The sequence below is a fragment of the Dermacentor andersoni genome, chromosome 2 (assembly GCF_023375885.2).
Source record: "Dermacentor andersoni chromosome 2, qqDerAnde1_hic_scaffold, whole genome shotgun sequence".
Lineage (NCBI taxonomy): Eukaryota > Metazoa > Arthropoda > Arachnida > Ixodida > Ixodidae > Dermacentor > Dermacentor andersoni.
Window position 1 is genome coordinate 242799775 of NC_092815.1, and position 22317 is coordinate 242822091.

The following is a 22317-nucleotide window of genomic DNA, read 5'->3' on the forward strand; positions in this document are numbered from 1 at the left end:
ATGCTAGGGTTTGCGTCTATGCAGGGCTCTATAACCTAAAACTATTCGAATATGTCCTTATGCCAATATCCTGACGTCAAATTTGCGTAACCGCCGACGCAAGCAACAGGCGGTAACTAGCTGGGTTGCCTGAACAGACCAATCAAGAGCTCTCCTCGTTTATATATGAGGTCACTTTTGTTTGCGTTATAAACATTGCCTACAGATAGCTGCTTGTCTTATAAAATTGGCTGACAAGAGGCGAGGAGCACGTTCAAGTGGAGAGGGAGTCGATGGGACCGAGCAACTGTATTGAAAATCGATAACCGGATGAAGAGGGTGGTGACGGCGTCTGCGATTGGTCCGCTTGCCATTGCATAGCTTGCGGTGGCTGGTCGAAAATTGCGGCGGCATGCAACGGAAGGTTAAGACTGCCGCTATAACGGACCCTTAGCAAAGAAAAGTAGGCAGAGCGAGGTCGTAAACATGCCGAAGGTGCTGGAAAACGTTACACTGACACGCAAAAAGCTTCATTGTACGCAAATAAACCCAAGCTCTCCGGCAGGTGCGACTAGGCAGTGCTTCAGTGATCGGTGGCAGCCATCTTTTATCCCTTTTGGAACGGGGCAGCCTGTGGCCATTCAGAAGAAAATTCAGTTTTGTTGGGCATATTAATGCATCTTTAACGCGTACGTGTCACTTTGACGCAGTGAGTCTGCGATTTTGTGACGTCGCGTGACAGGCAGGTGCAGTGGGTGCAGCCCGAAAATTTTTGACCAATAACAGACGGTTATTAGCGAAAAGGCGTAGAATCATAGATAACTATATTTATCTTATTCGGTCCAATCATGCATATTCATTGTGTACACGTCATATCAGATAGGGAGCTATCGTGGTTCTCGTGACGTCGCGTGACAGATAGGCGAAGTGGGGGTGTTCCAAAAAAGTTTTTGAGCAATCGCGGAGGGCTGATTGCAGAATTGGAATAGAAAAGTTTAGAACAGCTTTACGTTATAGTGCCGGCAGTTCGCTTACCCCAACCAAACTTTTCCTTGCCTACCATATTTCTCATCACGTGACGTTAACAGCACTGTGGAAACTAGAGAACTCATCAGCCAATAGGATGGCCCAATGCCCTTCGAGATATGTTCATCCAAACCGTATCGCCTGCTAAGCGTCTGCCTTGCGATACTGTGGATGCGTGTTCCATGGTTAGTTGACGGGCGCAGCACATGTTTTGGCGTTGAGAACGTAAGCTGGGGCCGTATAACGTAAAACTATTCCAATATGTTTCTATTCCAATCTCCTTACGTCAAATTTGCGTAACCACCGACGCAAGCACCGGGCGGTCACCCACAGGGTTGTCTGAACAGACCAATCAAACGCTCTCCTCGTTCATAGGAGGTCACTTTTGTTTGCTTGAAAAACGAATAACATTGCCTACACTGAGCGGCTTGTATCTAATTGGCTGACAAGAGGCGAGGAGAACGCTCAAGTGGAGAGGGATTCACTGGGGCAGAGCCAGTGCACTGAAAATCGATAACCGGATGAAGAGGGTGGTGCCGGCGTCTGCGATTGGTCGGCTTTCCCTTACTTAGCTTGTGGTGGCTGGTCGAAAATCACGGCGGCATGCAACGGAAGCTTAAGAATGACGCTAAAACTGACCTTCAGCAAAGAAGAGTTGGCAGAATGAGGTGGTAAACGTGTCGAAAGGGCTCGAAAACGTTACACGGCCACGCAAGAAGCTTTATTATACGTAAATACACCCATGCTCTCCGGCAGGTGCGAGTAGCCAGCGTCTCAGCGATCGGCGGCAGCCATCTTTTATTACTTTCGGAACGGGGCAGCCTGCGGCTATTCCGAAGAATATTCAGTTTTGTTCGGCATATTAATGCATCTTTATCGCGTACACGTCACTTTGACGCGGTGAGTTTGTGCGGTTTTGTGACGTTGCGTGACAGGCAGGGGAAGTGGGTGCAGCCCGAAAACTTTTTACCAATAGCCGAGGGCTAATGGCGAAAAGAGGTCGAATCAGAAATAACTGTTTTTTTTTTCTGTCAAATCATGCATAATCAGTGTGTACACATCATATCAGACGGGGAGGTATCGCGGTTTTCGTGACGACGCGTGACAGACAGGTGAAGTGGGGGTGGTCGAAAAAAGTTTTTGACCAATCGTGGAGGGCTGATAGCAGAATTGGAATAGAAAAGTTTGGAATAGTTTTACGTTATAGCGCCCCTGCTTTTACACGAATTCGACAGTGGGGCTCTGCTTCATCTATACGCTTTCAAAGCACTTCCTTGCTGCTTCCTCAGCCAGCAACAATGCCGAAGGCCCTTTAAACAGCGCCCTGTGCTTCCGGTGCTGCATCTTCTGATCGGAGTCTGTATGGCGTTTGCTTGCCACCGTCATCACATGCTGTGCTATAGCGGAGTAATAAATGAATTATGCAGCGAACATTCAAGCATTTATAGCGTTCTGCATTGTCCACGCATCAGCAGTGAGAATGTTGTAGCTCCATCTAAGAGCTGGAAAGCAAACTACATTTACGGCTGGGCAATGCCTCTGTAGTGTTAGAAGCTTCAAAAGAAACAGCTGATCTGAATAATTATGACAAAACACGCCGAATGCTGTGGCCTCAAGCGTCACATGAGAGTAGGCGATGACAGAATGTACCTCTGATTTCTTGTTGTCAGGGCGAAGAGCCAGTAACAAGGCCGAAATTGAGTCGCATCGGGCGATCTGGCCATTATGTGTTCTACCATGCTGCTACGTAGTCAAGGTTAGGGTGGGGATTACGGTGACCAGCTGCAACTGACACACTATTTCAAGGTATACGACGTGCACACGCAACTGTCAGAACGTATCGCCTATCTGAATAACATTCTGTACCAAGGAAAGATAACTCGAATCCCGTCAATATTTCAATGCGCAGGGATATTAACAATGGGCGCCTCGTAGTATAATTTTCACGCAATAGCATTCAGAGCCCCGAGAAGCTGAACATCTGGTGTCGGCGCCTTGCGTCAGCGTCCCCCTGAGCGAAAACTCCCGTATATGTTTTGGCATACGTATATGCCACGCCTTGCTATATGACATGCGGTATATGCGGGTTAAATTGTTACACCATTCTATACACTAAAGTTGCTCATACCTTGTCTTACATTCTTGACAAAGTTATTCCTCGGAATTTCGGGAATGGCAGCCGACAAACAAATGTCATGAAAGACCGACGGTGCATGCCTTTTCTGTTAAATCTTCTGAGGCTTAAATATGAAAACAGCGATACAGAAACCGAACCCTGAAAACAAAGTTTGGCGTGGATGGCACTACCTCCGGGGTCGGCCGACGCCGGAGGCTTCGTTTCTACCAGAAACATTGCCTTCGTGCATAACATTCGCCGCCAGGGTTTCCCGGTAAACATTATGGTTACGTAAGCTGCGGTTGCCGGGAAGCATGAGAAGCAGTGAGGGATCTTTGAATGCGAACGTGTTCGACTCCTAAAGGCAAAGCTTAGGCGTTCTCCCAGTTTTTTCAGTGCACGTGCCAACTACCTACCTAAGTCAAACCTGTCTAATTCGAACATAATGAGATTCGCATATCAATACAAACCACTGTATACTAATTAGAAATTTCACATAACATGGAATGCAAACACTTCTTTTCTCAGATTTTTCTCTTAGAAACGGAGGACGCATTTCTATAATATCGTTCCTCTATGTTTTTTCCTTCCGTAGTGCTCCTCATTTTTTTTACTTACTGAACTACAACAGCGCTTTTCACTTCTGCTACTGTTCTTTAAAAGAGTAAACATCACAGCTCAGTAGTTATTCTTATGTTTATTGTTTATTTCTGCTTATTCAGCGTTGTTTATTCATTCCTTGTTGTGTCATACTTCTTAAATACACGGTCGCAATTATACTGACTCAGTATTCTATGTTGTTTCAGGTGTACCTACATAGTTCGCTAAATATGAATCGTACTTGAGCACTTTATGTTAGGAAGTTCTCCTGACGGTTTTCCATTGGCACCTGCTTCCGTAGAAGTTCATATCAATATACTGTACTGCATTGATTGTTTCAAAATAAGTCTTTGAAATATCCAGGTGAAAATTCGTGATTTTCCCCAGCCCTTCACTGGGCTGGGGGAAATCGAGGTTAACAACAGCAGCCAGAAACAAAAAAGAAACAAAAAATGTTGCAGGCCTGCGCACCACACGCAGCACATTCACAGCGAAAGCTGCAGGACCGGTTCCACAGGAGCTCGGTTTTCGACAGCACGCACTGCAGGGTCCTCGCGGCGCTATCTGTTCGCGTCGTTTTCAGGAGAACGATCCCAACTGTCGGCCCGGCATCGACGGCGAGCTGCGGCTTGTGCTGCTCTCTGCACAGTGGTCTGCTGAGCCTGACATTGCCAGCTTGCTGCCGCGCGCGTAGCTCTACGATTCGCTTCCTCAGCAGCGGTTCGTACCTTGCGAGGAGGCGCCATAACGTGTACCCGAGAATGAACACAGGTAGTGTGACTACGCGGCGCACATGCTACGTCCCTTAACCCGTGGCACGATGCAATGCCGTTGGCGACCATGAATTCGTGGCAGCCAAATTGTAACGGGGCGGTCACATACAGTATGCTATAGACGTTCTTCATTATAGCATTTTTCTATACATCTTCTTAATCTTTTTCTTTGACGAGAGAATACAGGAACAGAGAGATGTATGTATGTATGTATATATATATATATATATATATATATATATATATATATATATATAATGAGAAGCCAATAAAAGATGACACCAAGTAAAACACTGGGGAAATTACTTGCACATACCCATTGATTTAAGGACATGATAAATTAATGGCAATGAAATTGGAGAAAAAAACAACTTGCCGCAGGATGGGAACAATCCCGCGCTTTCGCATGACGGGTGCGATGCGTAATCGATACCCTCAGTTAACCACCTTCCTTCTGGTTTATGTATATATATATATATATATATATATATATATATATATATATATATATATATATATATATATATATATATATATATATATATAAACGAGGTCTGTTAGAAAAGCACCCGATCTTTGGCCGAAGAAAAGAAAGCGGCATAACTGGAGCGTTGGCAACCTAATCACCCTCAAAGCAATCTCCTTGGGACTCCACCCACTTCTCCCAGTGGTGTTGCCATTGTTCGAAGCATTTCGAGAAGGCATCTTTTGGAATGGAGTTTAGCTCAGCTGTCGTTGCAGCCATAATGTCCTCTCTTGTCTGAAATCGCGCTCCTTTCAATGGCCTCTTGATCTTGGGAAACAGCTAGAAGTCGCAGGGGGCCATATGAGGAGAGTAAGGAGCCTGTTGAACTACAGGAGTCCGGTTTTTCGCCAAAAAAGTCTGAATCAAGTGCGAGGAATGTGTACGACCATTGTCGTGGTGGATGCGCCAATTAGCTGTTGACCACAACTCCGGTCTCTTGCGTCGCACATTATCACGTAGGCGATGGAGGTCATCGCTGTAGTACTCTCTGGTGATTGTTTGACCCTGTGGTGTGTACTCGTGGTGTACCACACCACGTCAGTCAAAGAAAGTAGTCAGCATCACTTTGACGTTGCTGCGTACTTGGTGGGCCTTCTTTTGTCTTGGTGACGCGAAATGTTTCCACTGTGACGACTGGGATTTGGTTTCCGGGGCGTACCCGTACACCCACGACTCGTCACCAGTGATTATGGTGTTCATGAAGTCGGGGTCACTGTTTGTGGAATTCAGCATGTCCTGTGAGACTTCAACACGAATTTGCTTTTGCTCCACCGTGAGCAGCTTCGGCACGAATTTCGCCGCAACTCTCTTCATGGCCAAATCTCCGGTCATAATGGAACGTGCAGAAAAAGTGCTGATGTCCACCTCTTCCGCAATTTCTCGGATAGTCACACGACGGTCCCGCATCACCACGTTCACTTCGGCAATGACCTGGTCATTTCGGTATGTTCATGGCCGACCGGAGCGTGGCTCGCTCTCCACCGATGTGCGGCCATCTTTAAACCGGTTGTACCACTCCTTAATCTGTGTGATGCTCATAGCATTGTCACCGAAAGCCGTCTGAATCTTCCGAACGGTTTCCACTTGGCTGTCGCCCAGGTTCTGGCAAAATTTAATGCAGTTGCGCTGCTCCAGTTGCTCGCCATTTTTCTTGCAATAAAAAACCGACGATAGCACTGCGCGCCACCTCACTCAAACGCCGCGTCCAAACGAATGACGCTATCGGCAGGCGGGAAAAAATTCGCACATGCGCAGAAAGGTTCAAGGTCAGCTGATGCAAGCGCGCTTGTTTCATGTCCATCAGGTGTTCGCAAAAGAAAGAAAAATAGGTTGGATACATTGCAGCTGACCTTGTATATATATATATATATATATATATATATATATATATATATATATATATATATATATATATATATATATATATATATATATATATATACGGGGTCAGCTGCAAGGTATCCATGTTCAGATAACAACGGTAATCGAGGTCCCATGATAATTTTTTGTTTTCAATGAAATTTTTATATCTGATGGGCAAATGTGTCCACACAAAGGAATGAACCTTAGTTTTGCAAGGAACTTCGTAGTTTTCTCGGGAAAAAATTGTATGTCACAAACGGTGGAGAATGTCGTTCTTGCCGCTTCGCAAAGTTGCAAGTTTGGAGCCTCACTGCATGCACAATAATTTTTTTCCGCACATAAGTACTTTCTCGTTACCTCTTTGTAACGTGTACTATACGAACGAATAAAGAAACTTTTTCTTGCTGTGTCAATCTTCTAAATAAAAGATCGCAAACTTCGCTTCCGGAGCTATGCGGTGCAAAAAAGTCACTTTTCAGGGCAGCCTCAGGGCAAGATGCATAAAGATCTCCACACTGAACCTTTTTCTCAGTATTTTCCAGCTACTTTTACTCACTTTAGGCAAGTTTTGTAGTTCTACACTTTACAGATATTTTTCAATATGGCCTCGAATTTGGCCAAAGTTCAAAAACGTCAAAAAAGTGACAATTTTGCCTTGGATTAAAAAAAAATCATCATCATCAAATTTCATTAAAATTTCCCTGAATAATCCACAATACCCGATAATATTAGGGTACCAAAAAGTGTTGCATTATATTGTTTTAAAGTATGAAAACTAATACAAAACTGAGTTCATGATTTCAATCCCTACGATTGTTCAGTATTTTCTCTTAGGATGCGCTATCGTGAGAAGCTGGATTTAGTATTGTCTTCTTGTGGGTAAATATTAAACGCTACAGTTGCTGAGTTCATAAGTGTAATTTTAAAGTGTTTCTTTTCTCTTACAATCAAAGGTCTAAAGCTCCTATTTGCTTTCGTACTCTTCTAACAGTGGGACTTAAATTACTGTAAGCATATTTGAGAACGTTATCCTGGAGTGACGTGTGGTTAGTGGTCGTTTATGCAAACACTTATTGCACCCGTCGCTACTCTCAAGATGCCTTTAACGAGCTGCCGCCGCTCCATGGATGAACCGCGCTTGGCAGACGCTCCTATAGCTATATAACGCCCGGCGCGACCCCGAATTTCATAGCACCATGTGTGCCGCCACCGCACCGAGGCTTTAGCCGCCGCTATCATCTTTCCATCGCAATGCACCGAACGCCTGGCAGTTATACCTCAGCCTTGGACCTTCGACCGAGACAGGCCCGATGAGCGGATGTTGTCCGGATCTCGAGTTTCGCGTGTCGTTTTGCAGGCCTGGTGGACAGTGGGGTCGTTTTCTGTACTCACGTGTATTCTCTGCGCTCGAAGGCTCCCACGACAAGCATACTTGGTATCTCAGTCTCAGCTCGTACGCCAGACCGAACCAGCGTCAGTGTCGACGGCGGGCAGCCTGTGTTAAAAATCCATCCATCTGTCCATCTCCTTCATTTTGGAAAAGCAGCCCTGGGCCCTGCATCCGTCACCTGCTCTTTTGTCCCACGATAATCTTCGGAAGCCGCGAGCTTTTGCAATCATAAAGAGATTTCCGCGGCGAACGTTTTGTGCCGACTACTCAAAAAGGCACAAACAGAGAATTGAAAAAGGACGTAATTTTCGCAGTGTAAAGACCCTCAATGTCACTGCTCTCAAAAAAGTCCTACTGCCCGAAGAAGCTCTCCGAGTACGAGAAAGTGACTTCATCTGTCAGAATTGTTACCGTCGGTTCAAGGAAGACATAGATAATAGGCAGGCAGAGTCAACCGAAACATTCGAAGAATTCCGCCCTGGAGAAGAAATCGTAGAAAATTTAAACTCCAGTGTCAGCCTTACCTCCGAAATCTCGCCTCTAGAGCCACCGAGCGCTCTAAAGAAACGCCTCAGATTTTCCTATGCAAAGCGAAAGCAGGAAGAGGTGGCAAGAGCGATGGTGACGAAAATACGATCAGGGATACAGGCAGCATATAATATCCCAGAGACTTCGCGTGCGTCACAAGAAAAGTGTGCGCAATGCAGCAGCTGGGAAGACAACCTACATGCTGCCTACAATAGGTGTACGTCCTTTCAAGAGCGTTGCCAGCTGCTGACACTGCTACCACGCAACCTAACCGTGATATATGTGCAGGAAGTTATTCCAGAGGCAACGAGGTGCATTATTCAAAAATCGAAGAAGATGGTGGATGAAGAAGGCGTATGGTCAACAAAGGAGCGATATACAAGATGTAAGCTACAACACGAAGACATTACCACCGTTTTAGAATATTAGACCATGGATGAACTCGATTGCTCTAGACAGGCACCGAACAAAAAGGATGTTGTGAGAATCGAAAAGGAGGGAGAGAAGGAATGGGTACTTAAACTGTTCATGACGCGGTCCTTGCGAGAAGCATTCCGCCTCTACAAGCAAGCTCACCCTGCCTCCCAGGTTGGCCTCACAAAATTCATATCCTTGCGCCCTAAGTGGGTGAAATGCTCGCCACAGTGGCAAGTGTGTGTTTGCTTGTGCTGTGCAAACTTTCAGTTGTGCCTCGTGGGACTGCAGAACGCCTCCGGAAGGTCGCTTTCTCCTGATGATATGCAGAGTCTCTGCGTATGCCAGGAACCTACTGCGTCATGTTTCCTCAGGAATTGTGAGCACTGTCCACAAGATGACATTTTCACTTTGGAAAATTTTGATATGAGAAGCGCGGAAGAGGTGTTGATTGCTTCATGGGAATGCGGTGAGCTAGTTAAAAAAACTCTGACCGCTTCATCATTTATGAGAGAATTTCTAAGAATGACCATGAAATGGGTTCCCCACAACTATATCAGATCTGTGCAAGCAAAAGCAATACATGAAGAAAAACAGAGCTGCGAGAGAGGTGCAATTGTTTTGCATTTTGATTTCGCCGAAAACAGGACAGTTGTGCTTCCAGACGCAGTATAAGCGTACCATTGGCAGAAGAAGCAGGTCACCGTGTTTACCTGCGTTGTCACGTCAAGAAAATCGTCTCGGAACTACGCCGTTATTTCCGACGATATGTCTCATGATTCAGCTCATGCATGTTTGGCTCTGTCGAAAATCAAAGCACGCCTCGAAGACAACGCGCCAATCTACACTAAGGTAACACATGTGAGCGACGGGGCTCCCGCTCACTTTTAGAATAAATATCAGTTTCATGAGCTACAACGCAGTGAATGTCAAGGAACGAAATGGATGTTTTCGGCCACTGGACACGGAAAAAATGCTTGCGACGGCGTTGGTGGGCTTGTGAAACATCGAGCATCACACCACAACTTGCGGAAGCCTGCAAGTGAGGCCATACAAACAGCCAGCGGCTTCGTGGACGCAATTCAAGGAACGCTAAAGAACATCACCATTCTGGAGCTCCCACAGAGGGAGCTTGCAGACTTTCGCGAAATGAAGAAAGAAGAATGTAAAATGGCAAAGAAAGTGCCTGGAGTTCAGACGCTCCACATGTGGAAGTACGTTCAATCAAGTGAAGGCAGTGCATCCTACGTGGCCTCCACCGCTGCTTCGGAATGGCAGATGATCGGATGGAAGATGAGATGAATGGTGATCTGGTTCGTGCTTCGGGCTGGACAATATAATGTGCGCATACCGAAGTCAACTGCTGCCGTTTATTTCTTCTACGATTGTCTGAATTGCAATCTGCAGATAAAGCGGCATACAATTTGTAAACTGTGTCCCGATTAAAACTCCTGCTGATTAAAAACCTTGCAGATAAATTGTCCCCCTCAGAAGACGACGTTTTGTCTCCTGACAGTGCCCTGTAGAACCATTGAACACAGAGGTAAACAGATGCAGGTGCGGACACGTCGGCTTCAGAAACACATTAATATTCATTTTTTATATAAAAACTTTTCTAAGCACCGATAAATGATCTAATATCTTTAAAGAATCGATTACATACCAATGTAACTTAAGATGATATATTAGGCAATACAAAAAACGTTTGACCGCCGCCAACCAGTTCTTGAGAAATCAGGTGAAATCGCGGAATTTATTCCCATTTTGACGCATCAGGAACGCCGCTAACAAGCGAGTAGAAGCTCTACAAACATTGAGGATCGTTCGGATATTGTGGTAAATAAGATTTAACCAAGTTCAGTGAGTGCTAAAACAAATTTCTGAGAGTTACTATTTCTAAGAGGCAGTAAAAAGCAATTCTAGATAACAAAAACATGAACTCAGTTTTGCATTCATTTTTATACTTTAAAACAACATAATGCAACACTTTTTGGTACCCTAATATTATCGAGTATTGAGGATTATTCAGGCAAATTTTAATGAAATTCGATGATGATGATTTTTTTTAAATCCAAGGCAAAATTGTCACTTTTCTGACGTTTTTGAACTTTGGCCAAATTTGAGGCCATATTGAAAAATATCTGTAAAGTGTAGAACTACAAAACTTGCCTAAAGTGAGTAAAAGTAGCTGGAAAATACTGAGAGAAAGGTTCAGTGTGGAGATCTTTATGCATCTTGCCCTGAGGCTGCCCTGAAACGTGCCTTTTTTGCACCGCATAGCTCCGGAAGCGATGTTTGCGATTTTTTATTTAGAAGATTGCCACAGCAAGAAAAAGTTTCTTTATTCGTTCGTATAGTACACGTTACAAAGAGGTAACGAAAAAGTACTTATGTGCGGAAAAAAATTATTGTGCATGCAGTGAGGCTCCAAACTTGCAACTTTGCGAAGCAGCAAAAACGACATTCTCCCCCGTTTGTGACATACAATTTTTTCCCGAGAAAACTACGAAGTTCCTTGCAAAACTAAGGTTCATTCCTTTGTGTGGACACATTTGCCCATCAGATATAAAAATTTCATTGAAAACAAAAAATTATCATGGGACCTCGATTACCGTTGTTATCTGAACATGCCCATATATAACACCGCGTGCGTACCTAGGATTTCTTTCCCCAAGCGGTGTATTCTAAATATCGGCTCTAAACTGTTATTTGAAGTTTGGGTTAACAAATCTTGAATAAAGCATGTTCCTTAATACTATTTATGATTTCTGCCTCAGACTTGTGACTACCATTAAGAAGCAGATTTTTCGTCGAGAATAATTTTTAAGGTATAGGCCGCCTTTTTTCTTGCGGAAACAATCTCTTTATTTAAATATGTAAGCGACGGCTTGCATGTTTCCATCCTTTGAGATGTGTGCGAGAGCACTTCCTGCTTATCTTCAATGGAAGTCGATCTGTCGTTTGGGAAATGTGCCAGTCTAGCTTAACTCCGACAGATTTTGTTCACATGAAGCCTCTTGATTTGCGAGAATTTCTCCGAGTTTCTCTGCTATCCGTGGGCCCGTTTTAAGCTCAACGTCTCCGCCTAACAAGAGTGCAAGAAGGCAAAATGAGTCAAAACACTCAGTAAAGCATTCAGTCAAGACGCCTGGGCATGCAACGCAACCGAACGAAGGGAATCACTTTTAAATACACAGGAATTGTGATGTCTACCAATCTGCATGAAAAAGACGAACAGGTTGAGCCGCGACAGCATCCCACGGGTGCTGCCTGGCCCACTGGTGAAGAAATCTTGAGGGCTGCATTCCGAAGGATTTCTTGATATGGATGTTACTTGGTATAGGTAGCGCGAACGCCGGAAAAGTTCAGAGCAAGAACCATCGGTGTTATTAGAATTCCGACGTCAGCATGAAAGAGGATGACGCCGGTGCCGTTTCGGCACCGGCGTCATCCTTCCGTTTCGGCAGATATCATAAACGGTGACTGGGTGGAGGACGCGTGAAGCTTTGGATACAGCTTCAGATGTTATGCAGGCACTTTCGGAGCTCATTACACGCTTTGCCGCCGCGAGCAGCGTATACGGTGCTCGTACCCACCGCGGGAATAAAAATCTATTCCAAGTTATCCTAACTTTCCCATTATGGGATTGAATTGTTATCGGTGTGTTTAGCTCTTCGTTCTCTATTTAACAAGTACTTTTAGGCAGCGGCTTGTCACGTTTCTCACCGAGTAACGTTTCCGGGTGGTCACTATGTGATCGTGTATTGTCTGCCTGATCCCTCGCGATGTGTTCTTGCTGGGCGCAAAGCATGTAACGTAGATGTTCAGCACGTTGCGTTGTAGTAGTTTGTAGCAAATACGTATTATCGCTAGTCGCTAACTTACTGTGTGATCCGTTGCGAAACGTTGGAACTGAACAAAAGTGTGCTCTTTGTGTTGCCTCCGTCACCCTTGCTTCGCATTGATTCAAGTGTGCACCCGTTCACTTATTCTTGAGACGTTTGCGATAGAGTGGGCGTCAGTTTGCCTGTAAGGTGGGGTGCATGTGCGTAGACAACGTTTTAGAAACTCACTATTGGCCAAGAAGTGGCGCTACTCTATTTGTCACCGCTTAACGAGCGGCACTTACTCGTGCAGACGTTCCGGGGTTCAAGTCCTTTCCTTGGAGGTTAGCGCTACAACGCTAGCAGGTGAGGGATTTTCTTTTTTTTTGTGCTCGAGGAAAGCCGTAAATCGTGAAGAGCGGGCAACACAGGCAGTCCCCGTGCATCAGCGGTGCGTGAACTTGGACAGATGCATTCTATTCCCTAATAGGTCATTACCAATTTTTGCAGCCAACAACTGAACATATCTTCCCTCGACCACTTCATATTTTGCAGCATGAATGGAGCATAATGGGGTAGTGAAAACACAGTGGAATTTCTGACCGCTGATCGCACAGAAGCAGAGTGGAGGAAATAATGATTTGTTATTCGTGCGCTTTTGGTGAGGCAACGTGCGGTGCGCCGCCGAAAGCGCCATCTCGTTTCCGTAGAGCAACCTGCTTCGCTAAAAGAGTCAACAGCACCCTGAAAGCTATACAGGGGAGGTGGCAAGGGGGTAACGCTCCGCCCAAAAAATGAGCGTCTCACCGGCGATACAGCTCGGCGCCCCGTGGCCGCCACGGCATCTACGGTAGCCCGGCAGTGCAAAGATGAAATGCTTTATCTATATTTTTGATATTGTAGATATATATATATATATATATATATATATATATGTGTGTGTGTGCTTTTCATCTATTTACCTCCAATTGAACAATAATACCGCTACTGGCAATGTTCTCGCGACTACCAAATGAGTCAATAGCTGCTGTGTGGCGGCGCTTCTTGCGACGAGGACATTGCGAAGGCTAGAGCAAGCGATTTTTTACTGTTTGAGACTGACAAAAACTTTAAATTACCTGCTGCCTGCAGAGCAATACTATAAGGCTCAATTCTTCATAAGGCCTGTTCTACAGATTGGCAGCATTTTCTTGCAATGCTTTAGGACTCTGTTTACTCCGACAGAGGTCGGTCGTCGTATTGGTGGAGCACAACGGAGAGCGATTACGGCCGTACACTGTGCTGCGGGCAACGACACAGAACATGAAGTCTTGTTTCCTCGTCAACGCAGTGGCCACAGGCTGCAGTGCCGGCCATCTCATTCCGGAGCACGTAGGCGTTGCTAGCCACAATTCCCAATCATAAGCAACACAAAAGGGTCGCGCATATCTCTTCGGTGAACTCACGATCGAAACTCAATGCCTGAGGTAGGATCCAGTGAATATAATCGGGCATGTTTATTGCGAAAAACACATTTTACTTGCGACCGGGAGTTTATTGAAACAAAGTGATTATTGAAAAATTTGTTCAAGACGCAATAAAATTGATCACTTCTTTACATCACTTCAAGAGGTCCGTTAAAGATAGTTTGAAACCCTGATGCGAAATTGGCATGTGTTCTATATGTCTGATAACCAATTTCCAAATATTCGGAACCACGTCTCTGTTTCTTTTAATCTTCTACCAGAGAACTTTCTGTCTTATTTGAACACCTATGAACGTACGGACACGTAAAGGGTTCCCTTATTCTAAGGTAATAACAAAAATTCCGGCCATTCGATTTGTAGCATAGAAGCTCCTGGCGCAGGCATGCAGACACGGTGGCATTAAAAGATAAAGGCGAGACTCGTTTTCCTCGTTTCAAACGGCGTCCTAAGCGACTGCGAAATAGCCATCTCCAATGCAAATGAAGTCTTCGTTGTAGCCGCTGAGCTTGGCTATGTGGGCTTAGGCATCTTGTATGAAAGTTCGATCTCTAAGCCTTCCATTATGTCCCATTATTTTGAATTCGGTTCCTCCGCCAACTAGATGCAAGGATGTTTTTCCACCCGAACACTAATCCTCCCACCGAATACGCGAAACTACTGGCATGGCGCCAGTTATATCGCGAACTCTATCCCTGCACAAAACACGGCCTGCTTTTAATCCAATGCCGGGGATTAGGGGCTTTGTGCTAGCGAATCTGTCCCTACAGCGGCCCGTGGTGACCGTCTTTGCTGACTTTATTTTCTAGCAGTCGCGTTAAGGACCGACGCCTGTTTACGAATCTGGCGCTCGTCAGGCCCACAGAATCTCCACCTCGGAGGCAGGAACCACTGCAAAGCCACGACATGCATAGAAAAGAAGTCGGGTATTTAATAAACGTGAGTGCAACGCACGCAGCGTCGCGCTCAGCGCGGCGGCCAGGGGCACTTTCAAGGTAGAACCGCTTCCGAGAAACGTCCACCCGCAATTCAACGAGGGGCGCCGAAAGGCGAGGGCCCGAGCACTGCTGAAATCGACCGCCAGCAGTCCGGGACTGGCGGCATTTGTAGACGCGGCCCAGTACGGGCGCAGCGACCGGTACGCGGCCGTCTCGATACGCTGGGATGGTACGATCATCAACGCAGCATCGGTCAAGGGGGTTACGTCCAAGGTGGCCGAACAGGTGGCAATAGCCATGGCAATGAGGGACCCCGAACGTCCATACGTATACACAGATTCGCGATCGGCGGCCAGAGCATTCGCCTCGGGCTCGATATCGCGGAAAGCAGCGGCCGTCCTCGGCAGTGAGGGAGCCGCGGGTCATCACATCCTCAAATGGTTTCCAGCCCACATGGGGGCCGACGTGCACCCCGACTTTCCCAACGCCAACGAGCTGGCACACGGACGCGCGCGAGGACTCACGCACCGCGGCGATCGTGGCGAGCGAAGTGGCGGGGAGGGAGGGGAGCACCGAGACCCGCTGCTCACCTTCAACGAACTAACAACACATTATCAGCTGTCGAGGAGGACCTTCCCGCTCCCCCACGCTAAACTTACTAGACCACAGTCATCTATATTCAGAATGCTGCAAACAAGGTCGTTCCCCTCGAGAGGCAGAATGAGCCTTTATTCACCGGACGTAGAGCCGCAATGTCCGGATTGCGGCGAATCGTACTGCTCGCTATCGCACATGCTTTGGCAATGCTCCGCGTTAAGCGGCACCGTGTTCAGCAAAGAAGAAGACTGGATGGACGCCCTGCGAAGCGACGACCACCAGACCCAGCTTCGGGCCGTCCAGAGGGCTCACGAAAGGGCGGAGGCTCACGGGCTTCCCGTCCCAACGTGGGTGCGGCCCGCGACCCCTGCCGACCACTAAACCAAGAGTGGGTGGGAAGGGGTTCCTCAGGACCCAATAAAGTTCTTTCCTCCTCCTCCTCCTTAATAAACGTGATTTCACTTCACGGTATAAATGTAAATCCTACCACCTGTCTCAGAGAATGACATGTAGATTAATTGCGTGATAAAGTTTAACGCAAACACCATTACTGCTGTCAAGTGAACAAATTAGCTTGAACTCATGGCAAATGCCAAGTGTGCGTTGCTTCTTTTCGTAAAAAAGCGAAGCGCAGTGTCGGAGTGCACATTTTCAGGCTAGTTGGTTCGTTGTACCTAATGAAGTCATAGCGCTGGATTGACACAGACAATAGCGACGACAGGACGTGCGCGGTCCTGTCGTCTTTCTTGTCTGTGTCACTCCAGAGCTGCGAGTTCAATTGATGCAGTGTCGGAGGCTACGTACCATGCTCGTTAGCTTCAGATAACGTATACTCAGTAGTGACCATGGGGTTTCCTGAGGTTCTTGGTCCTTTTTGTGTTCCTGTTTGCGCTCCACGTAGTTGTGTATACTTTCGGCTTTTTCCATTGCACGTCCCAACAAAGAAATCGACATAAAAACACTTTCCCCAGAAGAATAAGCATGTCCTCACTGTTTGCGTTTCCAGCTATCTTTCATAATGAACGCGGCAATTTCCGTGGCTTACAACACGTCAACTTCGCCAAGAAGGGTGAACGTTCTGCGCAGGGCTGCTAGACCTCATTACGGGCAACTTTCTAGGCACAAATGGGGAACATTTATGGTGCCCGAAGCTGATAACAACGGCAACGCACTACTCGTATTACATGCCCGTGAGGACTTGCATCCGCGAACAACGACCTTTTTTTGTATGGTGTGAGACCGGACTAGTTGGTATTTATTTGCTAACGCGGTTGTTCACGATGGGTTCTTTTCGCTCCTCTTGACGCCTCCATAAATTATCCCGCTGGGGTAATATATGAATGCAACGGAGCTTGCTTACGGCAGTATTACGCGAGATGGCCACTTGTTTCGCGGCGAGCATACGGACGGATAAGGTATTGCGAAAAAGCTGTTCCTATCAAAGTCAATAGCCATTACGTGGAAGCACATGGTCTGTCCAACCTATACTATACATTCACGAGGTCGTGGGTTCGAGATCTGGCTTCGGCAAGTGCGTTGTAAAAAAAAAAATGGCTCCAATACACGTGGTGAAGGCGTTGCTATACTGTCAATGGTGACTGGTGGAGCAACATGAAAAACTCGCGAAACAGCTTTCTATTACTAAGTACGTGCTACATAAAAATGTTTTTCCGAGCGTGAGAGAATCCCGTGAATCCTCGCAAAATTGCCGCGCGACTGGCCGCTCGAGGCACTCTGCGTGTATTCGCGAGCTTCTTTCACGCTCGGAATACTTTTATGTCGCACGTCTTGAGAAACAGAAACCTTTTTCGGGAGTTTTTCATGTCGCCCTGCAAGCTTCTCATTCACACTTCTAATCTAATTAAAGTATTTGAGAAGTTGATTCATTAATTAAGACTAATATATAATTAGACGCAATGGATAAATAATCTCAGTATCTCCAGGCGACAGCAAACATTACCTTGGTTCAGTCGAACTCCGTGACATTTGCATATTTTTAACTTTAGGTGCATGATAGTTGGAACACCATGTGTATATGTTCATGTTAACTATTTTATAAGTTGCAAGGTAGCAATGGTCCAGTCAATATTTACGCTGTTTTGTTTAAAATATTATAATTATGGTCGGTCAAGCGACCTAATTTTGCGTTGTTCTTACATCTTTCTCCTTGTACTCACATTAGCTCACTGCAATCAATGCCAAATCGTGCACAGTATACAGTAGGTAGAAACGCCTCCGTCTACTTCGGTGCCCGCGTTCGGTTCTCCTGTACCTGTTTTAGAGAGGAAATCAAGATATCGACTGACACCTTTCTTTACTTGTTTACATATTTTTTATAAAAAATATTATACACTGGTGTATATATGGGCAATCTAGAAAGCAATTATTGCAGAAAGAGCAAAATAAAAAATATTAACGAAATACAAATACAGATTACAACAAGCTTCAGTTTCCTGTAGTTCAATATACATATTTTATAACGGGATGGCGGCAATAACAGGCCGTTGTAGCATGCGTAGTAATATGGCTGTAGAAAGCACGTAAACCATTCCCGTGTGTGTAATTCCCTTCCTCGAAGCGCCATGTGGGGTTGCGCTCAAAGCTAGACAGCGAATAACCCATGACTAAGACACAAAACGACAACATGTTCACCTAGGGGAAAACGCAAGAAGACAAAAATTTCGCGATTGTCACGCCGCAAAACAACACAAAAAAGAGAACAATTCTCGAGGCGCAACACAAATGGAAAAGTTTCAGAACAGCCCTTGCGACGAGAGTATTCATAAATAGGTGAAAAGAGTGCACAAACGATGAAAAGCACAGAGAAGAAGAACCACACACCAACTTAGAGTGTCCAGTTCTAAAAAAACATTCCTCTGCTGTCCGGACGGTTCTTCATTGAGCCACTAGGCCCGAGGGGCCTAACGATAAGGGTACGTTGGCAGCCTCCCTGCTGACTGGCTGCAAAGGATCAACCTCGCCGGGTCTTGCGGTCCATCGAAGCCAGCGATGCGGTTCATTCTCTTCTATAATGCATGCCACCAGCACTGCGCCATGCACTGTAGCTTTATTTTATCCAATTAATTATAGTCAAGTTCACCAGCTTCCACGTCCTGCCTCGCGATTTCCACCTAGCACTCCTATCCTTCGCATCAATCCCTCCCTAAATAAATGCATTTTAATCGAATATTTCCTTTTATAGTAAAAAAATATTTTGTTTATCTGTAATGTCGTTGGTGCCTAGGTGTGTTTTGTTGTTTAATGCGACCTGCTTCTGTGCTTTTGCTTTTTCCTGCTCGCGCAACTTGGTTAGCCGTGTTTGTGCTTAAGTGCTTGGCTGAGCAAGTTTTCTTTTTTTTTTTTATTGCTTCCAGGTGATCAGGGTGGTCAAGCTGCTCATTCTTCAATCTTCAGCTTTTACCTCGCGCTAATCATCACAAACTGTACGCAGTAAATCTGTGAAAAGTAAAGTGGCAGGGACTAATTACCCTGTCGTGGTTTAAAGCTCTCGAGAACGGCGCAACTTTGTCTATGGTCCAGTAATGTGGAAAGTTGGGCTAGTTGGTGAATAATCATCATACCTTGCTTGTGAAGCAGCGCACTGAAAAAAACACGGCGAAGACACACAAGAATTCTTGTGAGTCTTCGCCGTGTCCGTGTCAGTGCGCTGCTTCACCAGCAAGGTATGATGGTTTGTCTATGGCGCTGCTATTTGACGCACATTGTTAGCGTACGATTTACGGCATCAGTAAATATTAGAGTTGCCCTATACAACCCATCCATATCTGCGCAAGAAAACGAGGGCCCTTAAAGACAGCAGCATTGGATTTGCTAATATTTACTCATTCGACTAATTTTTCGAAGCGCACAAGCACGCGGTATAGGCAGTCCTACTGTCTACTACACGCTTGCATGCAAGCGAAAAAGGGCTGCGAATCATCATTAGAGCGAAGTCATTGTTAGGAAATGTACAGTGATTCTGTATAAGTACTTATTACATCGCGATGTTTCGCGATCGCTTTTTTACATTTAGACTTCTCCAAAAACTCAAATTAGGTAAACATGTAGGAAAGGCGGTCTGGCTATGTCTCGGTACAAAGTAGTGTTTCCGTGTTAGCATTATTATCATTTCGAGCAATAAATGTACCTAAAACACACTTTTAACATCTTCAGGCCCTGTGTGCATAACCATAAAGCCAAAAATATTTCCCCCGAAGCAAGAGTACTAATGAAAACAATGTTATTTAAAACGTATCTCACACATCATCAAGCGATTTTGATAGGACCTGGGCCACCAGTCTAAATAACATGCTTTAAATAATTAACTTAACAAGCTACTGGGGCTGGGTGATTGCTCTCGGTGTCATTATTTTATTATTTTGTTTATAAACATTGCGGACCAGCATTTTGGTCTAAGCAAGACGGGGTGAAAGACAACGACAACAGTAACAATAACAACAAGAGTACATTGCGTTACGACAATAATCACTAATTAAGTCATTCTCAAGCATTCCACAAAGGCTCCACACGCGAAAAGGTCACGTGGTAGTAAATTCCAGTTTGTCACTGTTCTGGGGAAATAACTATATTTGTAAGCATTAGTTCGTAAAAATGCGTGTGATAAAGATTGATAGTGTTTACCACGGGTTTTCCTATCTGCGACTGGTTTGATGCAATGTGAACATTTAGTGTGAATTTTCGCGAGAGAATTTCGTATAGAAATGTTAAGCTGCTGCATATTTATAACGAAGGAAGGTTACGCAATTGCATTAATGAACTAGGTGAGTGACACTTCGATACTTCTGAAACATAATTCTTACGGCTTCCCGTTGTACCTTTTCAAGGAGCATAATATTTTGTAAAAGGGTCCTATATGACTGCCGCATATTCTAATTTCGATAGAATGACATTTTTATACGTCGAAAGCTCTGTGTTAGAGGGTAAATACTTTCACTTCTTTTTTAAACACCATAGTGTACGAAGCGCTTCAGTACAAACATCTGATGTGTGCGCTCTCAAATTTAAGATTGTCGCTAAAAATGATACCCTAATATTTATATTGATCCACTTGTACCACTAAACAATCATGAATGATGTAGGGAAAAAAGACGCGATTTTTCTTCCGAGTAATGCGTAACAGAACAGTGCTTCGTAGACGCGCTATCGCACTTTCTACACCATTCATGATTGGCCACAGGAGCTGTCTGTAGGCCTTTCTGATCGGATGCGGACATTTCTATGAACAAAGCACAATGATCTACAAATAGTCTAATGCTTATATCCTGGGGTACAACATCCATTAAGTCATTGGTGTAGATGAGAAATTGCAGCTGTCATTGGACGATTCCCTGGGGAACACCAATGTTGACACGAAGCATGCTACACTCTTGAGCGAAATTACACCCTTCCTGTCGTATTTTGCCACACAACCATAATCGCCATCTATCCTGTCTGCATTTCCTTTCTTTAACGCGGCGAGTCCGGTACTTCCAAGTCACGAACGACATGCGTGTCGTCAGCACGACAGAGCATTCTCGACAGGAAAGTAGCGAGCGCAGCGTTTTCAAGAAAAGAAACGCAAGCAAGACAGATGACGATTATCTTTGTGTGGAAGGATACGAACCAAAGGGTGTACATTGTTTAAGAGTCTAGACTCGAAGTATTTTATCGCAAAAATTTTTTCTCTATTACAACGATTACAAAGGTAAGAACTTTCAAGTTAAGTGCCTTTCAGGCAGAACGCCAAGTCTTCCAGCTCTATTTATTTTGTGGATTTCTTAGACTTTGCCAGTGAACTGCTGTTTCCTCCTTAACTGCGATGAAGATGGAGTCTCACGCGCGTCCGCCGGACTTGGCAGTGCCCGCGGCGGCTGCCTCCAGGAAGCGCAACGGCACCGAGAGCGACACTGACAGCGACGACACCATGCAGTACAATGTCAGCAGTGAAGATTCTTGTGACGACACCTTCGAGCAGGTGCGGAGTCGTAAAGCAAAGCGAAGGTTTCTCAGCGCATCCTCGAATTCGAGTGATTCCACCGTGAGACCTTCGCGGAATACCGAGGAGCTCACCATCCTGTTCGCGCCAGTTCTCGCTACTGACAACCTGAGACGCCTCAACAGGCAAGCCGTGTCTTCACATCTAGAGGCACTGGTTCTGAATGAAATCAGACATCAGAGTGAACACCCGTAAGAACGTCCTAGGGATTGACGTAGAACACGTCGCTGCGTTGGATTCTCTGCGCAATGTCACGAAACATGACGGGATGAAAGTCCGCCCTCATATTCCGCTGGGCAAACAAGTCAGTATTGGCGTGATTTACGATGTTGACGAGACCATTGTCGACTCCGATCTGTCAATCTTAATCAAGCCAGCTACAGAAAACACTGTCATCACAAACGCATTTCGTCTCGGCACGTCACGGTGTGTCAAAATCATATTTAAAGGTGAATTGCTACCATCGCATGTAAAAGTGGGCCACTTCCGACACTCAGTTCGCCCCTTCATACCAAAACCACTGCAGTGTTGGAAGTGCATGAAGTTTGGGAATGTGAGTAGTGTGTGCAAGAACACTACCATCTGTTCTCGCTGCACTGGGCCCCACTAACACGTGCGAGGCCAGTTTGCTGAAGTGCACAAACTGCAGTGGCCCTCACGATGCATCCTCGAAGGAATGCCCTTTAATTCGTAAGGAAATGGCAATATTGAACAAAATGGTTACAGACCACTCGTCTCACCGAGAAGCAGCAGCATCTATCAGGCGGCGACGATCGCGCCTCCGAC

General features: G+C 45.5%; 1 protein-coding gene and 1 pseudogene across 2 annotated transcripts in view; both read left to right on the forward strand.

Annotated features, from left to right (window-relative positions):
• LOC126539882 (uncharacterized) overlaps window positions 1-22317 on the forward strand; it is a 727003-nt gene that overhangs the window by 396655 nt on the left and 308031 nt on the right. The gene's annotated exons all lie outside the window — the stretch shown is intronic.
• Window positions 8925-10016, forward strand: LOC126539722 (uncharacterized; annotated as a pseudogene).